This window comes from Amblyraja radiata, chromosome 1 (genome assembly GCF_010909765.2).
Source record: "Amblyraja radiata isolate CabotCenter1 chromosome 1, sAmbRad1.1.pri, whole genome shotgun sequence".
Lineage (NCBI taxonomy): Eukaryota > Metazoa > Chordata > Chondrichthyes > Rajiformes > Rajidae > Amblyraja > Amblyraja radiata.
Window position 1 is genome coordinate 41,811,132 of NC_045956.1, and position 15,233 is coordinate 41,826,364.

Below are 15,233 nucleotides of genomic sequence, written 5' to 3' on the forward strand. Positions count from 1 at the left end.
AAGAAATGTCAATTGGTTCTAAATGCTTGCAAAAAGTGTCTATTGGTTCTAAATGCCTGCAAAAAGTGTCTATTGGTTCTAAAATATTTGCAAAAAGTGTCTCTTTTGGTTCTACAATGCTTGCAAAACAATGTCTATTAGTTCTAAAGCTTGCAAAAAAAATGACTATTGGTTCTAAAACTTGCAAAAAAATGACTATTGGTTCTAAAGCTTGCAGAAAAAATGACCATTCATTCTAAAGCTTGCAAAACATGTCTATTGGTTCTAAATCTTGCAAACAAATGTCTATTGGTTCTAAAGCTTGCAAAAAAAATGTCTATTGGTTCTAAAGCTTGCAAAAAAATGTCTATTGGTTCTAAACCTTGCAAAAAAAATGTCTATTTGTTCTAAAATGCTTGCAAAAAAGTGTCTCTATTGGTTCTAAAATGTTTGCAAAGGTGGGAGGGGGAGGGACTATAAAACCCGGAAGTGGTGTGCCTCACAGTCTCTTCAAGATGGAGGAAGGCAGAGTGTCACGTTTCTCTGAGCTGTGAATAACACATGTCTACTCAAATGTGAGTGCCCTTAGAGGTTCTAAAATGCTTGTAAAAAGTGTCTATTGGTTCTAAAATGTTTGCAAAAAGTGTATATTGGTTCTAAAATGCTTGCAAAAAGTGTCTATAGGTTCTAAAATATTTCCAAAAAGTGTCTATTGGTTCTAAAATGTTTGCAAAAAGTGTCTCTTTTGGTTCTACAATGCTTGCAGAATGTGTCTTTTTTGGTTCTAAAATGCTTGCAAAAAATGTCTCTTGTTTCTAAAGCTTGCAAAAAAATGTCTATTGGTTCTAAAATGCTTGCAAAAAAAGTCTATTGGTTCTAAAATGCTTGCAAAAAATGTCTATTGGTTCTAAAGCTTGCAAAAAAATGTCTATTGGTTCTAAATGCTTGCAAAAAAGTGTCTATTGGTTCTAAAATATTTGCAAAAAGTGTCTATTGGTTCTAAAATATTTGCAAAAAGTGTCTATTGGTTCCAAAATGTTTGCAAAAAGTGTCCCTTTTGGTTCTTCAATGCTTGCAGAATGTGTCTTTTTTGGTTCTAAAATGCTTGCAAAAAATGTCTATTGGTTCTAAAGCTTGCAAAAAAATGTCTATTAGTTCTAAAGCTTGCAAAAAAAATGTCTATTGGTTCTAAAGCTTGCAAAAAAAATGTCTATTGGTTCTAAAGCTTGCAAAAAAAATGTCTATTGGTTCTAAAGCTTGCAAAAAAAATGTCTATTGGTTCTAAAGCTTGCAAAAAAAATGTCTATTGGTTCTAAAGCTTGCAAAAAAAATGACTATTGGTTCTAAAGCTTGCAAAAAATGTCTATTGGTTCTAATGCTTGCAAAAAAATGTCTATTGGTTCTAAAGCTTGCAAAAAAATGTCTATTGGTTCTAAAATGCTTGCAGATAGTATCTCTATTGCTTCTAAATTGTGTGTGCGCGTCGTCTGTCTGTGCGTGCGTATGTATGAGTTGCTGTGTCTGTGTAAGTGTCTGTGGATGAGTGTGTGAGTGTCTGTGTATGAGTGTGTGTATGTGTGAGTGTCCGTGTATGTGTGTGAGTGTTTGACTGTGTCTCTGTGTATGAGTGTCTGTATGTGTATCTGAGTGTGTGTCTGCATGAGTGTCTGAGTATCTGTGTGTGTGTGTGTGTCTGTGTGAATGCGTGTGTGCGTGTGTGTGTGTGTGGAGAGCCACTAAGAGTGCATGGGGGGAGATTGAGGGGAGATGGACTGAATACGTGTGGGGGAGGGGAATGGCATGGAGCAGAGTGGGGGGGAGAAGGGAAGAGGGGTGACTGAGTGAACTGCCACCACCAGCTGTGAGTGACTGGGCTGCCAGCCCACCAGCCATCAGTAAGTGAAATGCCAGCCCACCAGCTGTAAGTGACTGAAGTGCCAGCCCACCACCCATGACTCAGTGAACTGCAAGTCCAAAAATCCATTCAGTCCACAATGTCCATACTAGCCCTCTGGCAACCAGTTCCTTCAGTGCACAACAGCCTGAGTGACTGAGCTGCCCGGCCAGAGTGACTGAGCTGCCCGGCCAGAGTGGCTGAGCTGCCAGCCCAATAATCCATTCAGCCCACAATGTCCATACTAGTACTCTGGAAGCCAGTCCCTTTGACCCACAGCACACATACTAGCGCTCCAGAAACCCCCCCACTGGCCAGCAATATTGGAATTGGTGGAGAGGTGGAATATTGCGTTGGGGGTCCAGCCCTCCCGTGTGATGCTGGGACCCAACGGGTCCCACTTAGTCTAGTATATATATATATACTAGACTAAGTGGGACCCGTATATATATATATGTATACTAGGCTAAGATGTACCTGCAGATGTAATAGTAAGATTAAACGAGAACTTACCAGTTTGAAGTTTGATCTTTATTTTATGAGGAGTTAGGATGAGGCCGTCAGCATGCATGCGTGTCAACTTTCAAAGCAGCGGTGTGAAATCACAGATAACAGTTGTTGAACTGAATATAGTAAGATTTGAGAGAACTAGAACTACCAAGTGATCTTTATGATACGAGGGTTGGGAGCGGAGGGCACGTAATCGCTCATTGTAACTCCTCATAAAATAAAGTTCAAACTGGTAAGTTCTCGTTTAATCTTACTATTTTACTTCGGAGTCACGTGAGTGACTACGTGAAGATTTTAAAGCTCTGTGATTTCATGCCGTGGAAACGAGTCCACACAAGCACAACTGCATCAGTTGACCACAGATAAGGGAAACATTCATAATGCATACAGACATGACATAGATTTAAAACATGCTGATGCTTTTTAATGAACAAATAATAATAATAGTAACCCCTCTCATCCGGGAAGAAACTATAAAATAGAACCCAAAATAGAGTTGGCAAATACCCCCGGTCTGGCAATGGGTTACTATAAAATGTTTGGGAATCTCGTTCATTAGACCATCCTGCAGCCGCTAGGATGTGGTCCAGCGGAACGTACATAACCATTGCTGCTGATGTTGTAGCAGCCCTGGTGGAGTGAGATTAGAAAATATTAGAATCTACTCCTGCATAAGCCAAAACCCCGTTTTAACCACCTGGAGATGGTCTGAACTGATATCTTTTTATGAGGTTTTTTTGTAACTAACAAACATTGCTATTATCAGAGCCTCTAATGCTCTAGGTGACCTTGACGAATTGTTATAAATGTGTGACCACACATAACCGAAGGTCCATGGGGTATGCCATGAGAACTAGTTTGAGATCTGATGCCCCTGGGCTGCTCTGCTTAACTAAATCTTAAACATAAAATATTATATTATTTGCAGATGTAACCATCCTGTCCAGTCGCAATTTATGTAGTGACTGGAACCGTTGTGCTGAGACCAGCGGCATGAGGATAACTACCTTATGAGAGCCGGGCCAATGAGGATGTTGCTGGAGCCCACAGCTGGAGGTGGGTCCCGCTTGCTGCAGCAAATATGATGAGAAGTCACGTTAGGCACAGTTAATGGCACTATAACTTAATTTATTGTCAAAGACCCATTTGAAAATGAACTCCAAGACGTCAGTTGTCCGTGCTTTATTATATGTAACATTAGCATTTAAACACAACGCTTCCCATCTCCTGAAGAGGAAATGTACTGCTTTTTTTGGTGCTATCCCTGCACTCTGCAGAGAACACATACATGGATCGGTCTGACAAACCGAGCCGCAGGAACAGTCATCTCCGAGTCTGCAAGTCAATGAATTGATTTTATCATGTAGAGGCTGGTTCACTGAGTCACAGGCTGAACCAGCAAAGTTTGTGTTTAGAATAACCATATAAGGTTCTATTATTATTCCCAGCATAAGCAGGACCCATGGCTGCATAGGCCAGTCAGACAGTATGAAAAAACCTGAAGCGGGATCTTGCTGAATTTATTGCAAGACCCGACTGATGAGGCAAAATGGAGGAAAGACATAAAAGAACATTCCTCCCCTGTGTAGTGAGAATGTATCTCTCGCCACTGTTATGCCACATATTTTTGCAACCAGTGAATGAGCCTGGATGCAAACATATCGATATTCGGTGTTCCATCGAGCCATAATGTCATAAAATACTTGTGATCCAACATCCATTCTGTGTTGTCATTGATTTAACGTGGTGATACACCAGCGCCAAATGAGGTTACGTAAAATATCACAGGATACTTTGACTTGATTGCACCCATGTGACCAACATATGCCACCGCCACAGTGTATCAACTTGGAATTGAGCATGCAGATTTTGCATATTCGCACAATAACCCTTTAACCCATAGAATGCACCTAGTGTCTATAGGTAGTTGATACGAATAACTGAAGAATTGGTAACTCATGAAGATTTACTGACTAAAAACTACTGGAGCAATGCTGAGTACTGTTCGTGCTGCCATTGTGACGTTGGTAGCTTCAGCTGGCAATAGCATAGGTCTATTAACAATGACCTACATGGCACTTGAGAGGTTACTACTTTGCACGTTGTAAGTTCTGATAATGCAAAGGCCCAACTTGCACAGCTGAAACACAGCTACTATATTGCCAATTACATTTGATGAATAGAAGACTGCTTCATAACAACAAGGTTGTTACAGGCTTCTATTAATTCCAATCTCTTGCCCCAGGGCGGAGTCACAGACAAATGAATAGCTAAAGGTAGATCCCAATAATCAATAACTCTAGTTGGTATCAACTTAAATTTAACTGGATGGATGAGGAACCTCAATTTCTCAAATATATTTTGCGGCTGAAACAGTTGATTTTAGCAAAATACAGTGTTTAGAATATCATCCAGACAAGCAGTCCAAGCACCAGTTTAGTAATTTGGTAAATAACCTGGGAGCTGAAGTTAGACCATTTTGCAACGCTTTAACTGTTACCATTGCCCCATCCAGATAAATTTCAAATGTCTCAGGTGATCCCTGTGAATGGGACCTAAATAGTATGTATCTTTGAGATCAATGCATGCCATAAATATCCTATGGAAATCAGTTGTTACACAGTAATAAAGTTCCCTATTCTGAAATGTCTATATAGGCACAACTCTGGCCATAATTCTGAGCCTACCTCGAAAGACAATTCTGGCCCCAATTCCAAGCCATGCTTGGAACCCTTGTATACTGTGCAGTATAAACTATTCACATGTTATCATTTTAGTTATAAACTGATCTGAATCTCATGTTATCATTGTCATTTGTACAAAAACAAGTGTAAATATTACCAACTTGTAAATGGTCCACATACCCCATGTTTCGGAAGAACCAGACCCACCTACCTCCATGGTAACTGGTGGTCTTATGGTAAGCACAAAGGCCCCTGATGTAGATTCTATTTCCGTCCTTGATTGGAGAGTAGGACTGGTAGGGTGTGTGGATTCCATATTTTTCCTGAGACCGGCTTGGGCCTTGGCCTGAAAGACCTCTGCCCAGCTTTCAAGCAGCCACCAGCTTCAGTGAACCGCTTACTGCCAATGAAGGCGTGGGGTGTGTCGTCGCCGACATGATGAAGTTTTGCTCGTCGTCGGTACCTTGATTAGTCTAACAGCTTTTGCTTCCTCATGCAGGTATTACCTGTTGGATAAGTCTTACCTGAAGAGAAGATTCGGCGGCTAGTTTCATTTCCTGGATTTCATGCCCCCTCCAATGTCACCCCTGATAGCGCTGTTCACTGCAGGCACTTGTAGCGTGAGGGGAAATCTGGCCCCTTCCGGGTTTTCTGCCAACAGCTGGTAACCAACTTTTCTGGCAGCAATCCGAGGATTCCCTTGAAGCCCTATGCATGTGCTTCAGTATGTTCCACGGATATACTTTCGAATTTGAAGTCAGTTACACACTGACCACTCGCGTTCCCCTCCACAGAGAGGGAGATTCATAGGCAGCCCTGAAACAGATGCTGCCGTAGGCCCCTGAGGATACCTGCGCTGATATGGCCCTTCCTACGGACCTTAATCAGGAAGGAGCATCACATTTGTGGGATAAATGCCCGAGGGCGCTATCCATGCTCCATTTTTTCCATTGCGGGCACTTCTGATGCATGCCCTTCGTGCCTCGTGGTATGCTCTCCGGCTATACCTTCGAACTCCGAGTCAGAGAAAACTGACCCCGAATGCTCCCCTCCTCAGAGAGGGAGACATTGTGCAGCTGAAACAGGTGCCGCTGCCGCGGGCTCCCGAGGAGACCCGGGTGATATAACTCCCTCCTTTGGAGCATATCATTGTGGAGCAACCTCTCCATCAGGTGCTCCATGTGGGTTAGACGTCCGAAGATGTTACCCATTGAAGGAGGGGAACCCTCCTGGCCTGACTCGCCCGAGTGCATAGGCCTAACTAACTTATTGTTGGATTTACCCCCTTTCATGGGAACCACAGCGGTCTGGGAGCCGCTGACCGCATTGTCAGCGACTGGGGTAGCGAACCCGACGGCCGCCGGCTACCCGCGCTTTCGCGGTCCGGACCGGGATCTCCCCACGGTCCATAACCGGTTTCCCCGCGGCCCGTCCGGACTTCGCCCCGAAAATATCCAGCAGGAAAATTCTGTTAGAAGAGATTCCTGCAAGAAAAAACAGAACCTGGTAATAAATTCAAAACTTACCTGCAGGTTTAAACTTACCGCTGGAAGTTTACACGTGACTCCGAAGTAAAATAAATCTGCAGATACAGAATAGTTCTGACAAAGGGTCATCAATCTGAAACATCAACTCTGTTTCTCTTTCCTCAGATTCCACCTGGCCTGCTGAGAGTACCATCTGTTCACTGTTGCCAGTTTTTTAACTTGTTTCAATGATGATTAGATGAGAGATATTTAGCAACAGTTGAAATAATGAAGATCTATTTAAATATTAAGTGTATATAACATGACTAAGTTATAGAAGAGAAGGGGGAGACGGGATCATGGGGTTCATTTTCCCACACAAGCCATAGTTGGCTGGGCAATCTGAAACCAAGCACCAATTTGAAAGCGGCCGAAGGTGTGCATCCCTCGGGACAGCCCCCACTCTCCCACGGCTAACCTCCACGGGCTGCGGGTCGGGTGAAGCGGAGGTTTGGGACAATGTTCATGCCTTCACAGTGATGTGATGGACGCGGGGGTCTGGACCAATCGCTAACAAGTCCCGCCTCCCGACAACATTATGTTCGTTATTGGACGTTTCTGTTGAGCGGCAGTCGGTCCTTTGGCTTGTAGGCGACGCCGCTTTTCGGTTCGTTGGCTTTTAGGCGTTCCGCCCTTTCAGTTAATTTGCATTTAGGCGTCCCATCCTTTTGGTTAGTAGGCGTCTTCGGACTCTTTCAGTTTATTGGCGTTTCAGCCTCGTTTCCATTCGGTTCTTTGGCTTTGACTTCTTTGCTTCGGCTTCTTGTCTGTCGGTGCCACGTCCGGGTACTGCCTTCCATAATGCTTGGGACAAAAACCCATCATTTATTTATTTGCCTCTGTACTCCACAATTTGAGATATGTAATAGAAAAAAATCACATTTAGTTAAAGTATAAACACACTTGTAATTTCTACATTGTGAAACCAAAATGTATAAAAATTGCCTTTTTTAAAAATCTGACAATGTGCACTTTAACCACTTGCGATTTTTTCTATTACAAATCTCAATTTGTGGAGTACAGAGGCAAATAATAAATGATGGGTCTTCGTCCCAAACATTGTGGAGGGCACTGTAACTCTCCCTCTCAACCCCATTCTCCTGCCTTCTCCCCATAACTCCTGCCACCCATACTAATCAAGAATTTATCTATCTCTGCCTTAGAAATATCCATTGACGCCACCACAGCCATCCGTGGCAATGATTCACCACCCACTAACCAAAGAAAGTCCTCCTCATCTTCTTCTAAAAGGAACGTCCTTTCATTCTGAGGCTGTGATCTCCGGTCCCAGACTCTCCCACTAGTGGAAACATCTTCTCCACATCCACTCTATCAAGGCCTTTCACTATTTGATATGATTCAATGATGTCTCCCCTCATTCTTCTAAACTCCATGTGTGCTTGGTCTCTGCAATCAGCGCTTCATCAGCATCAGAAGTCTTCTATGAGCTGAGCCACATATTACCGTTAACGAAAGTCTTTCATGTAAGTAGCAAAATTGACCCAATGCACTTATATTACAATGGTCATCCTTGCATGGAAATCTGTGATCATTCACATCCCACTATTCACTGTCCTAACTGCCACAGTCCTAACTAATCACATTTTTTTGTTCCTGGCTATTTTGCTATCTGTTCTGCTGTTTATTTCCTACCTTCATGTATCTGGACCCCAGTTATGAATGCATTTTACAGTGTCTTATTAGATGGCTTTTGAAAATCCAAAAATACAATGCAAAATACATTATTCCTTGACTACACCTTTTCTTTCTTTGTTATTCAAGAATGTTAGTCAAGCATTATTTTTGTTATGGAAATTTGCTCTGACTATCGTTAATTATATTTTCAGTTTCTAGATATTTTCTTAACATGCCTTTGAAAATAATTATATTATCTTTCCTACCAGACATTAAGGTAGTTTATCAATTCTTCATTGCACTTATCATACACATACTTAGATATAGAAATCATATTTTCCTCTGTTCTGATTCTATTCTCCATTCTAATAAACTTTTATATTATAGTATACAGGTACAATATATGTAACTTTTTCGATGTTCAGGGATGCTGCCATTCTATTTCACTTTTAGTTATCTCTTGGTTTGTTAAGTCTATTAATTATCTCACTGATTTCTGAAATAGAAGTCTTTGCCTTACAAATTCTTCAATGCCAATAAAATAATATTACATTTGCACTGTACGGAAAATCTCTGGTTGCAGGCTCAAGGAGTTCTGCTTCATTGAAGGGCTTTGCATAGGAAAACATGTATTCAAACCTTCCCTACACATTTGCTTTGCCCCTCTGGAGATGGTGAAGAGAATCAGATGGGCCACACATGACTGGGGGTGAAAGGGATACATGGAATTGGTGTTGGCTTGATGAGGGTGCAATTATTCTTGAACATGGAAACAGAGGTGGAACATCGCAAATAAGGACATCAAGAGAAAGAGATAAAGGGATCAAGCATGCAATAGGGCATAGAGTAGAAACAAGGAACTGCAGATGCCAGTTTACAAAAAAAGAACACAAATGCTAGAGTTAGGCAGTGGTCTGGGTAGCATCTCTGGAGAACATAGGTAGGTGACATTTGGGTTGGGACCCTTCTTCAGACCTTTCAATGCAGATTGGTCATTGCTGGCTGAACGGATGCATGCTTATGTCAGGTCAAGTATTAGCAAATGAGCTAGATTTCTAAAAAATGGTCCAAAGGCATCAGCAAGGAAGAAGCATGGAAATGAACATTAAGCAAAATGAGCCACATCAGAGAGGGCACTGTCTCTTTGGTCTTAGCAACAGGCCAAGTACAGCTGGTCCCCTTATGTGAATCAGAAACAAGCCTCGACTTTCTAGATAACGTGCATTCCCATACGAATGGCCAAAGCTGTTTGCAGGTCTCCAATGAGCAAATGATCTTTGTGTTATTAATGTCAAAGCATGGATAGAATGTCACTTGGCATCACTACATGGTGGTCTCTGGGCATTTTGCATATTACACAAAAACAAATATTGGAAACTGAACAAAATGTACAAAAGTGCTTCCATTTTACAACATCAAAACATTTCCAGCTCAAAACCATTTACAATATCATAAACATCATTTTTGGTCTCCTTGATAATTACTGAGGTATATTTTACGAAATATTCCCATAATTTTATTTTTGGTAACTGTGTTTATATTGCATTTTATTGGCGAAGTTTATTCCTCTACAAATTTTTACTTTGTTTACTTTGTGGTGCATCTTTAATATTTTAATGTTTCATTTATATCCTTATTCTATTTTTATTTTCCATGTTTGTCATTACAGAGGATTTGTTTCTGCTTTTTGGTTGGATATATTTCTTCTCAAATCTGTAAATCACAATCTAAATAATTCCTCAATGCTGTCTACTTATAACCTTATTTCTTCTTTCATTTTACTATAATTTTACTATTCTTAACCTTTTTAAACATGCCAGCTTATTTTTGAGATTAGCTCTGGTAATGCTTTGTCACGGATTCTGTGTAATCTTTTCCCAATACAAAGTCCACATTCATAATAAGATACATCACTGAAGCATAACAATGGCTCTAGTTGTATCATTCAGCTGTTTAGAACGGAGATGAGGAACCACTTTTTCTCACAGAGGGAGGTGGAGGCAGGTTCTCTGGATGCTTTCAAGAGAGAGTTAGATAGGGCTCTTATTAATAGCGGTGTCAGGGGATATGGGGAGAAGGCAGGAACGGGGTACTGATTGGGGATGATCAGCCATGATCACATTAAATGGCGGTGCTGGCTCGAAGGGCCAAATGGCCACCTCTTGCACCTAATGTCTATTGTCTATTGTCTATTGGCTTCTGATAGTTTCCTCAAGTGTTGTATGATTATTCTTCCAGGCAAGGCATATTTCTTTTAGAGGGTAAAACAGAAAATTCAGGGATATAGTGCTTCTGGCTTCGATCCTGTAGAAAAAAAAGGTTCCGTTTCAAAATTACATCCGGATCCTGTGCACACATTTGTAGCGACTGGAGCACACATTTACAGCCACAGCAAATATGTGTTGGTTATGCGATCAGTGTATGTTGCTAATGCCCACTGATTTAATGCAGTGCAGAGATAGGGTGACGCCATTCAGCTTCAACATCCATTCAACATCAGTGCTGTTATTTTGCAACATAATGTTCCAACTAACCTCCCGAATCCAAGCAGCACAAAGGATCATCCCACCATTTTAAAGCTATGGTCAACTATCTTTTAGTAATTTGTTGGAGGATATTTACTGGTTGTCTTTCTCTTTATCAGAGGGTGTTTAATCATCTTTAATATCGCAAAACACTAGTGATTGGTGCAGTGAGTTCAGAGTGATATTGTACTGAGTTCAAAACTTCTGAATGAAACTTATAGAGTCAAAGAATCATGAAGTCGTACAGCACAGAAACAAACCCTTTTGCCCAACCTGCTCATGCCAACCAAGGTACCCCATCTACACTAGTCCCACCTGCCCATGTTTGGCCCATATCCCTCCAAACGTTTCCTATCCATGTACAACCACATTTTTTTAAAATGTGGTTTGTAGTACCTGCCATAACTACCTCCTCTGGTGACCTGTTCCATACACCTATCACCCTCTGTGTGAAAACGTTGCCCCTCAGGTTCCTATTAAATCTTTGCCCTCTCACAATAAACCTGTGTTCTCTGGCTCTTGATTCCCATATCCTGGGTAAAATACTTGATTTTCTTAAATTTACTTGATTTTAATGATCTTATCCACCTCTGTAAGATCACCCCTCAGTCACCAGCCTAACTCTAACCCTAACCCTAACCCTAACCCGAAATTCCTAGCCTGCCCAACCTCTCCCTATAGGTCAGGCCCTCAAGTCCTGGCAAGATCCTCATAAATCTTCTCAGCACTATTAAGAACATCCTTCCTGTAGCAAGGTAACCAAAACTGAACGCAATGCTCCAAAAATGGCCTCTCCAACATCTTGTGCAACTGTAACATAGTATCCCAACTTCTGTAGTCATACCCTTGACTAATGAAGGCCAATGTGCCAAAAACCTTCTTGACCATCCTATCTAACTGTGACGCTACTTTCAAGCAATGATGTACCTACGCTCCTAGATCCCTCTTCTCTACAAGACTCCCCACATGGCCCTGTCATTCCCCTTGAAGTTTCTGCCCTGGTTTGACCTCCCAAAAATTCAACACCTTGCATTTATCTGCATTAAACTCCTTTAACCATTCCTCAGCCCACTTGCCCAACTGATCAAGATCCTCATCCTGATCAAGATCCTGCTATAAATGTTGTTAACTACCTTCCACTTTAGTATTATCTCCAAACTTATTAATTATGGCTTCTAATCATTCATATAAACAACAACCAACAATGGGTCCAGCACCAATCACCGAAGCACCATTGTTCACTGGCTCAGTGTCCAAAATACCTTTTTTGCCATCATCCTTTGCTTCCTAACATGAAGACAATTCTCTATTCAGTCAGCGCTCCCTGGATCACATGCATTGTAACCTTCCAGAGTAGCCTACCATGTAGAATCTTATCGTGTCTAATATCCGCATAGCTCATTCAATACTCTGGCCTTAATTGCAGAAAGGTATAGTGTGCAAGATATCTACTGTATATCTCAATAAAGAAATACTGAAATCTAACACTCAATAGACAATAGACAATAGGTGTTTCTACCCTTTGAGCCAGCATTGCCATTCACTGTGATCATGGCTGATCATTCACATACAGTCCCCCGTTCTTGCCTTCTCATCATATCCGCTGACTCCGCTATCTCTTTGTTACCATAAGTCTCTTTGTTACTCTTTGTTACCATCTATACTATTACTAAAACTCTCATCTTGTCTTCTTCTGGTTTGCGCTGTTTTTAAATTTAAGCAAAAACAGTCCAATATATCGCTAGGATTTTTTCACCATCTTACTCACCGTTCTCCTCTGCTCCAAGCGCACGAAGATTTGTTCCAATCGGTGGAATATTACAAATGTTATGAAGGTTTAAAAAATAGTGACATCAGCAGATTGGTCTTCTTGCCATGGTCAGTCACCATGAAGGTAACGTCCCTTCTGCTGTCAATCACCGGGGCGAGGAGAGCAAAGTCCCAGAGGTGGGACTGAGTCCACAAGCCATGCTTATTGAGTCCACAAGCCATGCTGATTGAGTCCACAAGCTGCGCTGATTGAGTCTGCAAGCCATGCTGAATGAGCCCGCAAGAGTGGAATCGGGGTAGCCTCTGTGTGGAGTTGGGGAAGCCACTGTGTGGAGTTGGAAAAGCCGCTGTGGGGAGTTGGGGAAGCCACTGTGTGGAGTCGGGGAAGCCGCTGTATGGAGTATGGGAAAATGCTGTGTGGAGTCGGGGAATCCGCTGAGTGGAGCCGGGAGGTGCTGTGTGGTGTCGCGGACGGTGGCCGTTGAGTGGAGTCCATGCCCCCCACACACCCTCCCTTCCCCCTTCCACACACCCACATCCCCCCTTCCCCCCTCCCCCTTCCCACTCTCCCATTCCCCACCACCTCCTCCACCCCACACACCCGCCCTCCCTGCCACACACTCACATTCTTTCCCCCCCACCTCAACCCACCACACCCCCACCCCCCCACCCCACCCCCACCCACACCCACCCACTCCCCCCACACCCACCCCCCCCCACACACCCCCCCCCCCCCCCCCACACCCCCCCCCCCCCCCCCCCCCTCCCCCCCCCTCCCCACCTCCCCCACACCCCCCCCCCGACACCCCCTCCTCTCCCCACCCCCCCACACCCCCACCTCCCCCCACCCCCCCCCCCCCACCCTCCACACCCGCCCCCGTCCCCCCCCCCCCACCCCGCACCCCCCCCCCCCCCCCCCCCCCCCCCCCCCCGCCCCCCCCCCCCCCCCCCGACCACACCCCTCCCCCCCCCACCCGCCCCCCCCCCCCCCCCCTCACCCCCCCCCCCACCCCCACCCCCCCCCCTCACCCCCACCCCCCCCCCCCCCTCCACCACCACACCCCTCCCCCACACCCTCCCCCACACCCCACAATCCTCCCCCCCCACCCCCCCCACCCCCACAACCCCTCCCCCACCCCCTCCCCCACACCCTCCCCCACACCCCCCCACACCCCCACACCCCCTCTCCCACACACACACACCCTCCCCTACACACCCCCTCTCCCCCACACCCCCCACACCACGCCTCCTTCCCCACACCACCCCCTCTCCACACCATGGTGGAATATTGCATTGAGGATTCGGTTGCATTTGGGGACCAGGCCTCCCGTGTGACTGGGACCCAATGGGTCTTATTTAGTCTAGTAAATCTAAATAAAACTGCAAGTGCCAATATGCATTTGATTGACTATTGACATGAAGTTACATGCCAAATCTTTCCAAACTGACAGGATTCCAACATGAACGTTGTAATTCATGTTGCCAGAGGAAGGCCACTAATACTGTCTATTCCAAAAGAGCTTGCCAAAGGCAGAGCAAATGAGGGCATTGCAAGGAGTTCAAACTGGGCACCAGTTACAATTACATATCCGATCTGAATATCAGCCCTATGCCACACCACTTGCTTTACACTCTCTCCAGCTAATGTGGCCAAAGGCTGTGAAAAGTTGGTCCTGCAAAATAACTTCTATTCATACCCTGATGACAGAGGTTTGTGATACTCCAGACATTGGTGAGGCGCAATAGAAATTAAGCCAACAACCATCAAATGCTGGATTGTGTATGGACAGAGAATGGGTTTACGGATCCTGGCAGTATGCAAAGCATTCGAGTTCTCATGCAAAGCCCTGCAGTCACACCATTTGAATTATTTCATGCTCCTGCACATTACACACAGGCTTTCTTCAGGGCCGTCAATAAATCAAGCTTCATCTTCTGCACCCAGTTCCATCAAAGAGCTTATGAGTCGTCTGCTCAGTTCCCCCGCTCCTACATCTCTCACCCGGACTTCCTGAAGGCAAATAATACGAAGCGAGAAGCCCTTCTCAATCATTCTCAGTTGTTCACTGGCCCATCCCTCCCATATATTTCTTACTTGCTTTAAAATTCTTCTTTCATTTAAAGAACAAATCAAATTTAAATGAAAATTTGAAATTAGAATCCCTTTCACCCAAGTGTAAGATATTAACATTGAACTTTCTGACTGTCAACACAATACAACACAATACATGACATGACTTCAGAATTAACGGACAGAAGTTTAGGGGTAACATGAGGGGGAACTTCTTTACTCAGAGAGTGGTAGCGGTGTGGAATGAGCTTCCAGTGGAAGTGGTGGCGGCAGGTTCGTTGGTATCATTTAAAAATAAATTGGATAGGCATATGGATGAGAAGGGAATGGAGGGTTATGGTATGAGTGCAGGCAGGTGGGACTAAGGGAAAAAAGTTGTTCGGCACGGACTTGTAGGGCCGAGATGGCCTGTTTCCGTGCTGTAATTGTTATATGGTTATATGGTTAATACAGGGAGGTTAATTAGCTAGCTTCAGAATTGGCTGTTAGAACACTCTAATGACAATCTACTAAGAAATAGATGATTAATAATTGATAAATAAAAAATGGTGGTGGTAATTGCAACTTGCCCGAAGACTCATGAATAACATGAGATTCATGTTTCTTGGACTCTGATCTAAAGTAGAAGAGAGATATTCT